The sequence below is a fragment of the Embiotoca jacksoni genome, unplaced genomic scaffold (assembly GCF_022577435.1).
Source record: "Embiotoca jacksoni isolate LCO1_2020_lvr unplaced genomic scaffold, fEmbJac1.0.p SCAF_27, whole genome shotgun sequence".
Lineage (NCBI taxonomy): Eukaryota > Metazoa > Chordata > Actinopteri > Embiotocidae > Embiotoca > Embiotoca jacksoni.
In genome coordinates, this window is record NW_027185378.1 from 1,588,073 (window position 1) to 1,605,420 (window position 17,348).

Genomic DNA, 17,348 nt, shown 5'->3' on the forward strand with positions numbered 1-17,348 from the left:
CATCATGATCATCTACTTCTGCCTCACTTTTAATGTTATACTGGTTTCAGGTAAAAAAAAAAAAAAAGTCTTATTTGTTTCCTTTAAAAAGTATTTTGCAGACAGCTGAAGTTGCCTCACAAATATTTATTCAGGGATTCAAGAAATTAAAAACATGTCCACCTGCAACCAGAGGTTTCCTCTGCTCTCTCTCGTTTCATATTCCTGTTTTCCATCAGGTTCCTCTCTCGGTGATAAAGTCCGCCAGTGGCCAGATGACATCTACAAGAAACCGGGAGAAGCACCCGACATCAGCTGCTCACACAGCGTCCAGAGCTACAACCAGATCCTCTGGTACAAGAGATCTGAGAACGGTGAGATGCAGCTGCTGGGATACATGACCATAAAAAAGGGATATCCGGAGACGGGAGTGGACGTGACGATGACCGGCGATGCACAAAAAGACCAAACCTGCACGTTAAGGATCAACGCTGTCAGCCTGAGCAGCAGTGCAGTTTACTTCTGCGCTGCTAGTCTCCACAGTGAGACGCATCACGACTCCTCACTACAAAAACCTCCTCATCCGTCGACTAGAAGAGGAGGTTCCCTCGGTGAAACCTCCCTCACATATTCGGGACATCTGCAGAGGCAGCGTCTCATCTGAACTGGATCGCCATGACGACACGAGCTCTCATCACCTGTCTGCTCTCATCTCTGTGGCTTCAAGGTACACGAACATTTTTTTTAATTTAATCTCTGTGCAGAAATGTGAAGATTTAATGTCCCAAAACTTGATGGAACAAGTTTTCAGTCAGAATCAGATCGAGTAAAACATTTATTTTAAATATTTTAACATGATTAAAAACTACTGCATGAAAAGTTTTGCACAATGGAAAGTTATAAATTCACTTGTTCTAAATAAAAGTAGATCCTGTTTGAATGTTGTGTTTTCTCCTCAGTTCTCTGCCAGGACGTGACCCAAAAACCTGACATCAGCTGGAATTTCACGTCTAAATCTGCAGAGATGACCTGCAGCCACAAGAAGGACATAACGTACAACACGATGTACTGGTTCAGGCAGCGTCCAGGAGAGACCATGACCTCCATCGTGTACTTATCCTTTAAGGGGCAGCCAGGTTACGCTGTGGACAATCCAACCAAATACTCAGTCAGCAAAGATTCCGCCGAGAGCGGCGCTTTTACTGTGAAACACCTGCAGCCGGAGGACAGCGGGGTGTATTTCTGTGCCGTTGGCCAACACAGTGATGTGAGACGTTGAACAGCTGAACAAAAACTGCTCTCGAATAAAGTGTGTATTAAAAAGCAGGTTTTTACTTCCACGTCTCTCCAGTAGGGGGAACCAGGGATCAAGAAATACTTCAGCTCCACAAGCAGCAGTGAAGGTGACAGAGTTACTATGTCTTCTTTGTTCATACAGACAGGACGTGAACACGCCTACATTTTTCTATTATATCATATTTTAAAACTCAGTTTCTGTATTAATGATTCATTTTCTTTGATCTCAACACTCAAATAAACTGGTGATAAAGTGCAGATTTTCTGAAGCCACGATAAAAGTGTCAACAGTTGAGAGTTGGAGGAAGTATTCAGGTGTTTTACTGAAGTAAAAGTACTTAAACCACACTGTGAAAATACTCCACTACATGTTAAAGTCCTGCATCTAAAACCAAAATGTACTTCAAGTATGAAAAGTAAAAGTAAATTCTGCCTGTCAGTGTTTTAAAGTTAAATATGAGGTTTCTTGATTAATATTCCTGCTGTAGTTATTTAATCTTGTGCTTCTTTTTTTTTAAACTACTTTTTGTCCTGTTTGTTAGTCAGAAAAATGATGCATTTTCAGCGAATCCAAATCCGTTTTAAAATAGTTTATTTAGCTTAAAAAGTAGGAGATTTTTTTTTCCCAGCCAATAAAGGAATATCTAATTCTTCAGTTTATCAGAAAAATTCAAAATCAATAAATTTGGAGATCCGCAGTTTTCACCGGACGGGAAGAGGATTCAAAACTGTAATCTGTATTCTTCTGCATGTTTATTATTGCAGGGAGTGATTCCATGTGACTTATTATAAGATAGTAGTTAAAAAAAAGAAGAAGCATATTCCCTCAACAAATTCCTGCAATTTTACCACAAAAAAAAAAAATCCCTTAAAACTCAACAAATTACAAAGAATTTTTGGGCAAAAGCCAGCGGAAAATCTAATATTTTCGATCGCAATAATCACAATTATTATTATAAAAACTTCTTTTTGAAAGCAGACCTCACAGACTCCTCCCAGCCAACTGAGTTTTTTCTTTGAAGCCTTCATCACTTCCGGTTCCTTTTTAAAAGTCAGAATCATCATCATCACCACCAGAACCAGTCGCTGTCGTCTGAACTGTAAAAAAATGATCCAATTTCTGCTCTTCTGCTGTCTGACAGGTAAAAACTGCATCAAGTATTTTTCTTCAGAACTGATCCCGGTTGAACTAGATTTGTTTCCCGTTTTTGGTTTCAGGAGTTTGTTTGAGTCTTGAGGTCCGTCAGTCTCCCTCACATCTGGTCTCTGAACCTGGACCCAGCGTTCAGATCGTCTGCAGCCACGACAGAACCGACTACAGAGTGATGCTGTGGTACCAGCGCTCACCCGGAGACACCAACATGAAGCTCATTGGGTATTTGTCCTATAAAGACCCCACAATAGAGGAGGAATATAAAGGAAAGGGTTTTGATATCTCTGGAGATCTGAGCGGGAGCTCAAAGAAGAACGGCTCTCTGTCGGTGAAAGTGTCAGGACCGGAGCAGGGAGCAGTTTACTACTGCGCAGCTCGAGAAGCACGACGACGAAAAGCCCGTCTGAACTTTACAAAAACTGAACGAGCTTTTATCAGCAGTGGAAGAAACTGATGTCACACACCTGCTGCTGTGGTCGTAGCGTTATTAAGCACCCACATGGGAAATGTTTGTTTTTACTTTTCATTTATAGCTCATTTATAATTCAATACATATTTCATTAAATAATTAATACAATTCATGAAAAATAAGTTCACAAATATAATGAATGTAATCATTTATATAAAAAAAATAAAACGTAAATAAATATAGTTAAATAAAACAACAATTAAATAATAATTAAAATAAATAAACTAATTCATAATAATTTATTTTTTATTTATAGCCAACTTATAATTAAATATGTAATATAATTAATTTAATAAATTTTTAAATTAACACATTAAATACAATTAATTAACAATATAATTTATACATTTTTACTTTTCATTCATAACCAATTAAAAATTAAATACCTAATACAATTAATTAAATAAATATAAACAAATCAATACAAAAAGTTAATTATACAATTTATAACATCTTTTTTTTTTTTATTCTTCATTATACGATTTAAATCTTTAAGTTGTGGTGAGCTAGACTGTATTTGTAACATTTTCTGTGTGCAAATAAATAGAAATTAAAAACAACTGGGATTGTGCTTCTGATTTTTTTTGTAAAGATGTGAAAGGTTAAACATCCTTTATGGAAGAACAGTGGACACAATATAAACTATGAATCTGCTCCTCCTCTTCCTTCTTGGTCTCCATCACCTCCCCTCTCTTCTTCTTCCTCCTCCTCCTCCTCCTCAGTTCAGTGATGAAGCTCTACCAGCAGAGACCCTGTCACCACTGAAACTCTGCTCTCCTCTCAGATCTCTTCATGATGATCAGATTTCTCTCCTGTTGTTTCCTCGCAGGTAAGAACTTCTTCACTGAGAGAGAAGATGCTCGCTCTCCTTTTAAACCCTTAATGTGTCCCACTCTGCTCCCAGCAGGTGTTTGTCTGGGGGTTCAGGTCCATCAGTCTCCCTCTGCTCTCATCAGAAAGGAGGGCGATGGCGCTCAGCTGATCTGCAGCCACGGACAGAGCGACCTCAGAGTGATGCTGTGGTACCAGCAGCCGGCCAGAGACGCCGCTCTGAAGCTCATCGGATACGTGGACTACAACGTGATCGGCTACGAGGAGTCGTACGAGAAGTACTTCAACATCAGCGGAGATCTGAGCGGAGACGCGGACAAGAACGGTTCTCTGTTTGTGACGGGTCTGAAGGAGAACAATGCCGTTTACTTCTGTGCAGCTCGGTACGCACGTCGACGCAGATCTCCTTCCTCCCACACAAAAACTAAAAACCACCTCTGATCAGTTGCAGACTGAAGTCACCAAACAACAGGAAGACCACCAGCTGACGGCGACATCACTTCCTCCAGTTAACTCACAACTCAATCTGCAACCGGCCAAATACCACTTTTCTCTTCTCCGACAGGAAACGCCAACTTTCTTCTCAATCGACAAGTTTCTGTTTTATTTCATTGTTGTTTTTTATGTTTTTCACTGCATCAGTCTTCAGAAAGATGCACGCTGACGTTCAGCTTTTCTGTGCACAATGACAAAACCTTTGAAACTCCTCAGGTGCGGATGTATTCGAGTCATTTGGAAAACATTTCAGATTAGCTGGAGGCAAAACAAGGAATGCTTCACATTCCTTCATCAATCCAAAAGCACCCGAACGCACCGCGACATACTTTCCTGACGACGTCAAACCTTCATCTGCTCCTAACAGAAACCTCTTCTGATCTTACTCCTGGGTGTTTATCATACAAGTCCCAGTACATAGTATTTGAACTGTAGTACACCAAAAACACCAGGACGTCCTGCTGCATCCTCTGGCTGCTCCGACCCACAATCCACTGCAGCAGAAGCTACGTCACATGGCCTGAGCTGCAGAGAGAGTTGGTGGCGCTAATTGCTTCACCCGGGGTTGCAATTCGCATATGGAAGACAAAGAAGAAGAGTAAAAGGAAAAAGAGGAAATAGAAGAAGAAAAAGAGAAAAGAAGAAGAAGAAGAAGAAGCACTGCATCCATTTTCCTTTACTTCAAATGTCGCGCTACCGATCGCAGCAGGTATCACCTTCGAAGGTCAAAGGTCAACGTGCATTTTTAGTATGACAAAGAAGTATTTACCAGTTGTAAGAAAAAGTTTGAGATTTAAAATGCAGCTTCAATCTCTCAACAACAACCAGCGGCACCACCGTTGAGTCACGTGACCTTTACTGTATGTGAGGTCGTCACCTGACCTTTTTAAAAAGGTCCAACCATATTTCATAATGTTTCCTGAATAGGGCAATGAACTGAAGTTTCAATAAAGTTTGTGTAGTCTCACTAAAGCCTGTCAGAGTCAGCTGATGCTCTGATGTCTCTACCTCACTTCCTGTCCCTCCCTCTGATCCACTCTGCACCAGCGAGGACTCCAGTTTCTTCCTCACGCTCAACATGACGCCACCTCTCCTCCTCGTCCTCATCACCACCGCCGTCTTTGTTCAAGGTAAAGATACTTCTTCTGTTTAACATTTACAGTCACTTCCTCCGGCTGTGTTTCCAGTGATTGACTCTAAACACATAAGGTTTAATCCGCACCGTTTCTTCATCTCCTCTCAGGAGTTCACCTCAGTAAAGACGAGAAAGTGTCTCAGTCTCCATCGGACCTGTTAACGACAGGGGAAACTGAAGTCCAGCTGACCCTCGAACACCAGATCCAGAGCTACGACACCATCCTGTGGTACCGGCGCTCAGCGGGGGACTCCTCCCTGCAGCTCATCGCCTACATGTCTTATAAAACTCCTAAAGTGGAGAAGCCGTTTGAAGGCCTCTTCAACGTGAGCGGAGACGGAGAGAAAGCTGCTCGTCTTCACCTCCTGAAGCCGAGACACCCCAAAGACAGCGCGGAGTACTACGGAGCAGCAAGCATACACAGTGATGGAGAGCGTAGACGCCGCCGCACAAAAACCTCTTCAGAGGATGCAGCAAATATAACGGCAGGCAGGAAGCAGCTGAGGTCATGTGACGCTGCAGCAGAGCTCTGACAGCAGGCTTTAATACAGCTGATAATAATCAAACATAAACCAGCTCATGAAGAGGGTCTAAAAGGTTTTACTGTGCAGATGAAGTCCATCACTAATGCTCCATTAATTCACTGCACCTCAGATTTAAATTAATTATATGATCATTTAAGGATTTATCTCATATATTCGTCTTTTAGTTCTGCTCTGTTTTAAGTTCAAATTGTAGCTACAGCTCACCATTATTTTTTTTTACCATTAATCATCTGGCTAATAAAATTCAATAAAAAATATGGTCCAGATTAAAGCTATAGAAATAAATCAGAGCCTGATGATGTCTGCAGATGTTCTCATCCTCTGTTTTTATTGTAACTTCATATCTTCTAGTAAATAGTCGTATTAAGCTAAAAACAAATATCATCTTGTTATTTTTTTCTTGCATCAGTAACACGTTTTAAAATCTTAAAATCTTCCTCAGCAAGTCGTGTGCAAATGTAAATAAATCTAAATTAACTGCAGACATAATGTGGAGCTGCAATTTGGGGAGAACTTTAAGTTTTTCACACAAAAATATGAATTTTTCACATCATTTTGACTGTTAAAAAAAACTAGAGCAGATAAACAATGTAATGGAAGAGATCAGACATAAAACTGTCTCGACTGCCACATTCATATCTGATGAGTGATACCAACAGGAAGTGACATTTACCACTGTGGACACCAGATACAAACAGCCTGTCTGCTGCAGCGAGCAGCAGGGAAACAACTCTTCAGGATGTAGAAGTACAAAAACAACACTGAAAATACTCCACTACAAGTTTAAAGTCGAGCATTCAGTAAAAGTATTCATGGCAAAATGTACTTAAAGTATGAAAAGTAAAAAGTAACTTCTCCCTGTCAGTGTTTTACTGTGTATATATACACCTGATGTTTTCGGATTAATATGTTTTACTGCTACACTTATTTAAGGTGGATTTTATTTTAACTACTTTGATTGCAGTTGGTTGGTTTAATGTAAAGTAATGCATCATATTCTATAAGATGTGTTTATGCATCTCTAAAAAGTCAACAAACTCGGAACAACATTTTAAGGAATCCAAGGGGGTTTTAAAATAATTAATTTAGATTAAAAAGTATAGGAGAATAATCCTTTAGTGTATGAAAACAAATTCTAATTTAAAATCAATAAATTAAGATGGTGTTCAATGGACAGGAATCAGATTAGTTTAAGTAAGAAATACAACATTTAACTCTGAGATTTAAAGGAGTAAAAAGAAAATGTAAATACTCAAATAAAGTACAAATAAAATACCTAAAAATTTGTAGCCTACTTAAGTACAGTACTTGAGTAAAAGTACTTTATTACATCCCAGCGGTGTACGTGACTCTTTAACAGCAGCAGTACCACAACAAAACAAACACAACTAAACTGAGCCAGAACTTCAACTGAAGCCAGAAGCACGTGCTCATCTCTGTGATCAAAAATAATCACCAGCCATCATTAAAATATGAAACGGAAGTGAGGAGGACAGGACGAACCTTCAGCTGATCCACTGCAAGAACACAAACACCTCCGACCTCCTCTTTAACAGAAGCAGCTCATTCTTACCTTTCCCGCCGTGAAAGTTGAATTCCTGCAGTTTCCAGAACAAAAGCACTTCCTGGAGGAACTCCACGCTGCGCAAAGAAAGAAAAACAGGAATACTCCGGTTCAGTCGTCACAGCCGCCGATAGTTCACAAATCAAACTAATCAATATGCAGCTGGGAGCGCGCGAAAAACTGTAATTCTTCCTCCCAGCTGACCAGAAGCAGCGCGTGTCTCTCAGGCTTCATAAAAATGTTATCTATATAATCATCTACCTGAGACCACATGCGTGAACGGCGTGTGGGCGGGGCCATGATGGTTTCAATTTAGCGGGAACCAATGAAGTTGCAGCATCCAGTCAGATTTCCATCCAATCAGCTGAGCAGGTGGATCATATCTATCTTATTCGCAACAATAAAAAAAAAAATTCAACAGTAAAACAAAAAACATTATCATTGAAGATGTTTACAAATTAAATAAAAGGCAAAATAAAGACGTTTAAATTAGGCAGTTGCTTTTAATTTTTTTTTTTTTTTTAATTCAAATCAAATAAACTACTGAAACTATAGGGCCAATATTTACTCATTTACAGTATATACATGAACATTATATGATGCATTAAATGAATCACTAAAAAATGTCATAAATTAAAGGAAGACAAGTTGCCAGTCTTCACTGATGAAATGTTATAAATATCTTTCCAAAAAAAATTGGTGAAATGAAAATATAAGAACTATTCTCCAGAGTAAATATCTGATCAATTACATATAATAGAAACATCAATATAAATTAAATCATACATGAAAAACATCAGATAATTCTGGCTTCTATCATCTATTTTACTGTCTTTAAAAAACTTAAAATCAAAAGTTTCGAAGTAAAAAGAGGTTGATGCGTACACAAGATTGACCTTTGACCCCCCCCAAAATCAAATTACATTATCCTTTAGACCGAGTCAACGTTTGTGCCAAGATTGAAGAAATTCCCTGCAAAATAATAAGACCGAAGAATGAAGAGAATTCCTAAGTACAGTCCAGGCAGGTGAACTGTGCAGTTTAAATTCTTTCACATCACAGTCAAGATACAGTTTTTATTTAAAAAGAGTTCCTGCAGATCCAACAAGAACAACTGCAGAGAAAAAAGATGATTCTCAATATATTCCTTGAGCTGACGAAATATCTAATGTAACATCAGTTAAGCTGCATAGATGCCATAATGAACTGATATCTGAGGTCTTCTTGATCAAAGAAGACCTCAGAGTAGAACTCAGAAGAGTTGTAGTTGCGGCTCGGTGACACCAGGATGCTGCTGCTGTTCAGATAAAACTCTGGAGGAGTTTTCTGAGGGCCTGAATTTATTTCACAAGTTTTCACTGCAGCAGAGCATCAAGTCACGATTGACATTTTTTTCCAGGTTTGTCCTCTGCTGTCAAAATTCTCCGGCCTCCGTCTGCGTTCGCCCATGAAGGAGACCCGGCTGTGAGTCTGCCCTGTGAACAAGATGACGATTGGTTTCTCTTCATGTTCCAGATACAAACACAGCAGCAGTGGGGAGATGGAGGTGGTCAGATATACTCCGGGTAATGACATGAAGTCCCTCGAAGCTCTGCGAGAAGAATTCATAAACCACAAGTACATCATATCTGGGGTGACAGTGCTGAACTTCCCTCTGGAGATCGGCCAGGCGGAGGCTGCAGACTCAGCTGTGTATTACTGCGCCTCGAGGAGAGCGTGGCGGTGAAGCAAGCCTCAGCAGCTCACCAAAAACCTGGAGAGGAAGAGGAGATGAGGAAGAGGAGGCATGAAGGGGTCAGGCTGCAGGAGCATTTATTAATCCATTAAAGGCACCAGAAGTGCCTCTCTGTGTGTTTCTGCTCAGATAGGCGAGCAGGTGTCAACACGATGAAGATCATTAGTTGAATTCAGTGTTTTCATCATGAATAGTTTCTCATCCCTCACTAAAGTGCATTTGTTTATTTTTTTCCATTTTACTTTAAATCTGTGTTCAACTTGAGCAGAAGATAACAGGTAATCATACACTGACCTCTACTGGCTTTATGTGGGATTACATCCAAGTCAATGAAGGTAGAAAGTAAAATAATTAAGGAGAAGAAGAATAAACTGTATTTGCAGAGCAACTTTCATATATAAAATGCAGCAGGTAAGAACAAAGACATTTAAAAGAGGATAATTCGGTTAGTAAGACAAATCGAAAACAAAATTGGGATAAAAACACAAAATTTTGAAGTATTAGATAAAAACAGCAATGGTGAAAAATATAAAATTACTTTAAAGTAAAAAAAAGATTTAGGAAATACATTTTCACTGTTATCACTAAGAAAATGTAGCAGCCAAAATTATTATTGTGAGTCTGCAGAGTCGAGTCTCAAACTCCTTTTTGCTTCAGTTAACTCCATCTAGTGGCGGGAACAGATGTCCAGGCTGCTCCATCATTAAAGAAAATCTTGCATTTATCTTTGCAACCCTTGTTTTCAGTCAAATTTAGAAAATGTTAACTTTAATTGTGTCAAAATCATATTTTTATATCTTTTGGAAAACAGTTTTTTTTGGACCTTGGATTATTTTGGATTGGAAAAGAGACTTGTTTGCTCATGCAGCTTCGTGCTAATCAAAAGGAATGAAATAACAACTACAGACAGGAAATTAGAGGAGCAAAATAAAGAAAATAATACACTATATACAGAAAAAAAAACACTACGCAATAATGCCGCTGTGGAAAAAAAGAAGTACTCTCACATAAAAAAAAAAAGATGAAACAGTTATTGCACATGTCTACTCTCTGCTGCACGTCACTCACATCTGTAAACATCTGCAGAGGAACCAAAACAGTGAGCTTTACTGGCAGACATCTGATTGGATGAAGAGATGTGACCAGCGGTGATGTCACTTCCAGCAGCTACAAATAAACCCAAACTAAAAAAAAACACTTTCCCTTTCCCTTCTTTTCTGGTCCGTCTCAGAAACAGCAGCCGTCAGTCACAGCTGCTCTCAGAGATGGCGGCTGAGATACGGAGGAGCTGGGTGGGGGGAGGAGACCCCAGAACGCAGTAGGTTTTTGTGTGATGCTTTTTCACCGTGGGGACAGGGGGCCACGGTGATACAATCCTATAGAGGCGCCGTACAAAAACCTGCTCCCGTTGACATGCAGCGTTTGGACGGCTGCATGCGGCTGGTGGAGCAGAGAGGTGGATGGCCTGAAGGAGGGGAGGATGGAGGGACACTCCGCCTTCAAAAAGTCTCTTTATGTGGAGAAATTTAGCTTTTTAACAACTTTTAATTCACATCTGCAGCATCAGGATGTTTGTTTGACTCCTCAGAACCAACGTGGACACGATGAAGGTCGGCCTGCAGGTTTACTCCCTCCTCATCCTCCGGGTTAGGAAAGTGCGCCCGAAGCAGAGGATTGTGGGACGTTTTGGGACGTTTTGGGACGTTTTGGTTGAGGAGGGTTTCAGTGTGACAATGGAGCTGAAGCTTACTTTGGAAAAGGAACCAAACTGTCTGTTTTGGGTAAGTTAGAGCTCCACAGCTTCAGGTCACTGAGCTGGACTTCAAATATTCAAACAGAGGAAATGTTGGTGTGAAAGTGAAGCAGAGAAACCTGAAATATTGAGCTGGAGTCAGAGCGCTGTGTCCTACAATGATCCTGCTTACTTTGGACCAGGAACCAAACTCTCTGTTTTAGGTGAATATTCCACTTTAATACTAAATTTAATGTTAATCAGATCATTGGTGTCGACAGAAAAATCAGTGAAGACTTTCTGAAGATAATTGTGGAGCAGAAAGAGTTTCATGTTCAGTATTTTCTCACCGTGACAACACCAATGAAGCTTACTTTGGAAAAGGAACGAAACTGACTGTTTTAGGTGAGTGAAGGACGATTCAAATAAAACTTAATCTTTAGCTGCAGCGGTGCAGAAAGAATCAGTTCAGCTCAGTACTTTTTGATATTAAGCTCCAGCGCTGTGCCAATAACGAAGCTTATTTCGGACAGGGAACTAAACTGACTGTTCTCGGTGAGTAAAACTTTTCTCTGATGAATTCAGATCTTAAAACAGATTAAAGGAAATCTGTTGTTTGTAGGAAAAAGTTGTGTCTGAAGTGCAGCATAATCCAAAAACAACTTAACATAAAGATGTGAAGTAAAGCAGCATGTTGAGCTGTTTTGAGAACTAATCCAGTTCACTGTGACTCTGGTGCTGGTGAAGCTTACTTCGGTGGAGGAACAAAGTTAACTGTTTTAGGTAAGACACATAAAAAGCTTACAGTTTCAGCTCGCTGCTTTTTGTTCTGAAGTCTGAACACTGTGTCAGTACGAAGCTTATTTCGGCCAGGGAACCAAACTGACTGTTCTCGGTGAGTGAGACACAAAACGTACTTCTAATGAATGCACTTTTTAAAGTAAAACTACCTGAAACAGATCTGTTTCCTGGAAAAAAATGTCATCGCTATTATTAAACTTGTAAAAAAAAAAAACAGACAGAAGTGCAGCAAATGTTGGTTTTAGATTTAAAGAAAAGGAACATTTGACACAAGAAATTGAATTTTAAAGGAAGCAGAAAATAAAGAAGCATCGTGTTGAGCTGTTTTGAGAACTGATCCAGTTCACTGTGACACTGGAACTGAAGCTCACTTCGGTGGAGGAACTAAGTTAACTGTTTTAGGTAAGAAAATAAGAAATAATGAAAAAACAGCATCGTTTCTTTAAGTCATTAAATCTAGTTTAAGTTCAATGAAACGCTCATAAAGTTGAATTCAAGCTGGGAACAAAACAGGATGCTAATTAAAAGTTTGTTTTGCAAAAGTTTTGTAAAAAATGAAGCTGTCATTGTTGGTTTTTAAAGTAAAGTTACATGTAAACCAAAAAAGAAAGACGTAAAGTAAAAGCAGCATCTGGAGCAGTTTTGAGCTCTGATCCAGTTCACTGTGACTCTGGTGGTAATGAAGCTCACTTCGGTGGAGGAACTAAGTTAACTGTTTTAGGTAAGAAAACATTTTAAACTTCATTAACTGTTGTTCGGGAGGGATTTTAACTGAAGCTGTAACTTTAAATCTAAATAGTGAAGTAGAAAAAGTGTCCACATGTCAGGCAGAAGGAGACAAAGTGTGAATAATCTGCAGGTGTCTCAGATGAACAGCGGCAGCAGGAAGAGTTTGTGTCACAGTAGAAAGTCTCTGTGCTCCAACAGGGAGGCTTACTTTGGAGCTGGAACTAAACTCACTGTTTTAGGTAAGAAAGCTTCAAACTAAAGAGTCCAGCTGAGCTTCAATCTCATGATAGTCATCAGTTTATCATTACAGGAAACATTCAGAATACTCCTGATAGATGTTTTATTGTGATGGAGGTCAACAAAGTCCTGATTTTAAACGTGTGAAAGAACTTGATGTAAAAGTTTGTTTGTGCAGAAAAAAAACAGGAAAAGCTTTGAAACATTTTGGCTCGACGCCCAGATTATTCCTCTCACAGCCTCTTTTGATCACATCTGTGAAACACTGTGAGCTCTCAGTCTGAGGCTCACTTTGGAGCTGGAACTAAACTCACCGTTTTAGGTAAGATGGTAAAAATCATTCACGGAAAAATAGAACGAGAACGGAAAATTGCTTGTTTGGCAGTAGTTGCATTTTTCTTATTTATCTTTAGCTTATAAATTTATCATCAGTTTAATTTTGTAGAGAGCAGATTTTATTTGGTAAATGTAGGAGATTTATGTGTGTAGTTTTGTGTAAAAAGGTGTTTAAGTTTGTGTGAAAAAGAGCACAACGACGGTCTGCAGCGTTCAGAGCTGAAAGTCTGAGCAGATTTTTCTGCAGCCGTGTTTCAGTGTGAACAACTACGAGCCAGCTTACTTTGGCAGCGGCACCAAACTTACAGTATTAGGTAAGAAAAAGAGAAAAATAATTGTTTTTATCAACTTAAATCTTAAAAGTTCAGAGTTGTACGAAAAGTCCTTTTTAAAGTCTCGTTTGGTGTTTTCCTGCAGTGTCATCATTTGCTGTAACTTATAGTCAAAGCTGCAAAAAGAAATGTAAAATGTAGGACTCAAACTGTCTTTTCTGTAGCAAAAAGTTCAGACTTTATTACTTTAAAGCATATTTGTGCAGTAAAACATTTCAATTTGCATCAAAAATGGAAGGAAAAAGTCTATTAAAATTGCATTTAATAGAATGATTATGTTGTAAACTGTATGAAATCACAAATTCAGCAGCAGAAATAAGTCAGAGGTCCACTGAAACGCTGTCAGTTTTTGTGGCCGTTAGTTATCAGTGTGCTCCGGCTCTTATCCTGCTTATTTTGGAGAAGGAACTAAGCTGACAGTGTTGGGTAAGAAAAGGAGAAAAATCTGTTTTTATAGTCACTTCATTTAAACTACATGTTGTTGGGTAAATAATGTGTTTGAATGTCTTTTTTAGTGATGGCTGTGTCAATATGTTGTCAAAACTGCAGAAGAAAATGTCAAATCTTAAAAAAAAAATTTTTAAAAAGGCAACATTTGATCCGAGCACCAGATTTATTTTTGTTCTAAATCATCTTCTGTTACTGTTAATTCATTATCTTAAAGCTTTTACATGCATTTCTTTATTTGCATCACTGATAAAGTGAGGAAGTTGGGAAAACAACTTGAAAAGTAAAAACATAAAAACAGGATAAATTAGTCGTCAGTCAGTCGAGGTGTCGTCAGTTTTTTCCGTGCGAGTTATCGGTGTGCTCCAACTCTTATCCTGCTTATTTCGGCGGGGGAACCAGGCTCACAGTTCTCGGTGAGGTCACTGGAGGAACTTCATTAAAACACACTAAAAACAGCTGGATGTGATGTCGTTTTTTTGTTGTTATCAGACATAAAAATGTTTTTTCTGTTCCTGCAGAGACAGGGCAGGAGATCGAACCACCAAAAGTGGAAATACTTGGACCTTCATTGAATGAGTGCAGAAACAAAAAGGACAAGAAGAAGAAGAAGACCCTGGTGTGCGTGGCCTCTGGTTTCTACCCGGATCATGTCAGCGTTTCCTGGCAGGTCGGAGGTAAAGAAGTCACCAAAGGAGTGGCGACGGACGGCGAGGCCCGGAGGAATGGCAGGAAATACAGGATCAGCAGCAGACTCAGAGTCCCTGCTGAACACTGGTTCACGCCCGGCAAAAAATTCAGCTGCATCGTCAGCTTCTTCAATGGAACAGATAACAACAATTATAACGCGACGATATCTGGTGTTAAAGGTTTGTTAGTTTCACACAGAAAAACTGAGCTGATCTGACCCTTTAATCCATTTTAATCCATTCTGATTCGTTCTGTTCTTCTATCAGGTGAAACACAGACGCTCATGACTCGAGGTAAACATGATTTTATTCACTTCAACTCGAGCTGAAGTTAAGATTTTATTTTTGCAACATATTCAAGAGAAAAAGATTCAAATCCGTGTGAATGTTTCCTCCCTGCAGAGAGATATCTGAGGATCACGCAGAGCGCCAAACTGTCCTACAGCATCTTCATCGTCAAGAGCTGCGTCTACGGAGTCTTCGTCGGCTTCCTGGTGTGGAAGATTCAGGTCTGACCACGTGACCCTCTACACCATTAAAACAGACTTGGTATTATTTGAAATGAAATAACTCAGGTGTATCTTTTCTGTTTGTTTCAGAGTTCAGCTGGAAAACAGAGCAACTGAAGAAAGGAGTTCCCCTGCTGATAATAAATCATTCAAATAAGATGTATGTTGCTGTGCATTTACATTCATATATCATTGTTTATTCTGGTTAAAATATTCATCATAATTTTTGTATAGATGTAAAAGCATTCTGTTTTAAAACTGCTTGTTTGCTTGATTTCCTTCTAAATAAAAAGATGTTGGAATATTTAAACAATCATGATATGCTGTCCTTTGTCTTTGTCCTGAATATGAATGTACAACGTTCATTATTAGAAGGATAATAAAGCACACGGATAAATATTCACGAGACACAATATGAGATATAATATAATCATCTCGGGTTTTCAACCTTTCTCTAGCAGCTCAGATCAGGTCATCTGCCTCTACCAGTGTTTAAAAACACGTTTTATTTTCCACATTAACCTCCATTTAATTTCTTATGTACCGCTTTTACAATCAGGTTTGTTTTGCTTTCACTTAATCTTGATTATTTTTTCTCCAATTGTTTTTGTTGCTTATTTCTTCTTATGATCATGACTTTTTTTTTTTCCAATTGTGAAGCACTATGTTCGACCGTCTGTTTAAATGTTCTGTAAAAAAAATAAATCTGACTTGACTTTAGTGAATTAGACTGAGAAAGGACTGAACAGATAAATAATAATATCCATCAGTCACTTTCTCCACAGACAGTCGGAGATATTTTTAGCTGTTTTCAGAGAAGTCGGTTATTTTTCTCCCACGTGATGATGAAACATCTCAACTCTGGAAAACTTTACAAGCAGGTTCATTTGAGTCATAAGAAGATTTTCCACTGACATTTTGAAATTTTATCAACTAATCTGCCTTTTAAAATTCCTTTTAATAAATTAGTTCAACTTGTTGTGTAGTTTTTTTCCACTTCGCACAAACATGCAGCTCTTCGTGAACAAAAGTAACCCGTCTTTTAGTTCAAACACTGTCAGTAGGAAAGTTAAGAGTGCGATTGTGCTGCAGAACAACAGGAAACCAGAAGGAGGTCGGAGCTGCTGCTGTTGCTGCCGAGGACGAAGCGAAGCCTGAAATGGTGCAGAGGAGAGGATGTGGTCACAGAGCAGCCTGCAGCTCCTTCTCTGAGCCGACAAAGAAACCGAGCTGAAACCACAACCTCCGGCTCACCGGGTGCACCTGCAGCTCTGTCCACCCCCCCCCCACACACACACACACACACACACACACACAAACGCACACACTGAGCAAACAGCTGGAAAAACAACTTCAACTGAAGCTGCAACATGAACATGTGTGTTATATGACGGGCAGCAGCTGGTCGCCGTCATCCGATGCAGAAGTCTGAAGGAGTTTTATGTTGCAGCAGCAAAGATAAATAAAATACGTTTTGTTGCAGCCACAGAAACGAAACCTCACATCAACAGTTCATTTCATAAATAAATACGAACTTGCCTTGTCGTGAGAGGAAAACCACCAAGCAGACTGACAGGCCTCGTTCACAGCAGACAGATTCACTGGTGAGGAAAACACACACACGTCACTAATGACACCGATGATGAAGCGACCCATCGATCATTTGATCAGTTTCACCTGCGGTCTACTTCCGGTGACTAAATGTCATCCGGTGAAAAGAGAAGAAAGAGGAAAACTACGCTGACCTGAAGTCTGACATCAGAGATCCTAAAGAAACAGATGATTCTAAAGAATCTGGAAGAAAACAGTTTGTCCAGTTTGAACTTAAAACCTTCATCCTCACAATTATATTTATATAATTCTATTAAAAGAATATACAATGACACTTGGAGATTGTGAAGTCTTCTGCAGCCTTCAGACTTCATTCGTCTTTTCCTCTGCATCAAGCACTTTTATACGTTTTCGCTGCTTTTATTTGCGCAGGTTGTGTTATGTTGCAAAATAAACTAAATGCATTAAATATTATAATACTGCACTGGTTAAATACAGCACTGTTACTACCTCATTTGCAGATATATTTTCATTTTGTTGCAGATATATTTCTATTTTACCTTTAATTCATTTTAGACACATGTATCTTTCTTTATAAAAGACATATTTCTATTTCGTCTTTATTTTATTGCAGATATAATTTCTATCAGATGTTTCATTGCTAAATTAAGAGACTGTAACAGTAAAAAGTTGATTATTGAAGCTGCTGAATGAAAATTTGTCCTGTCGAACGCCCCCTAGTGGAAACATCAAGTACACATACGTCCATCCAGTCAACCCGTT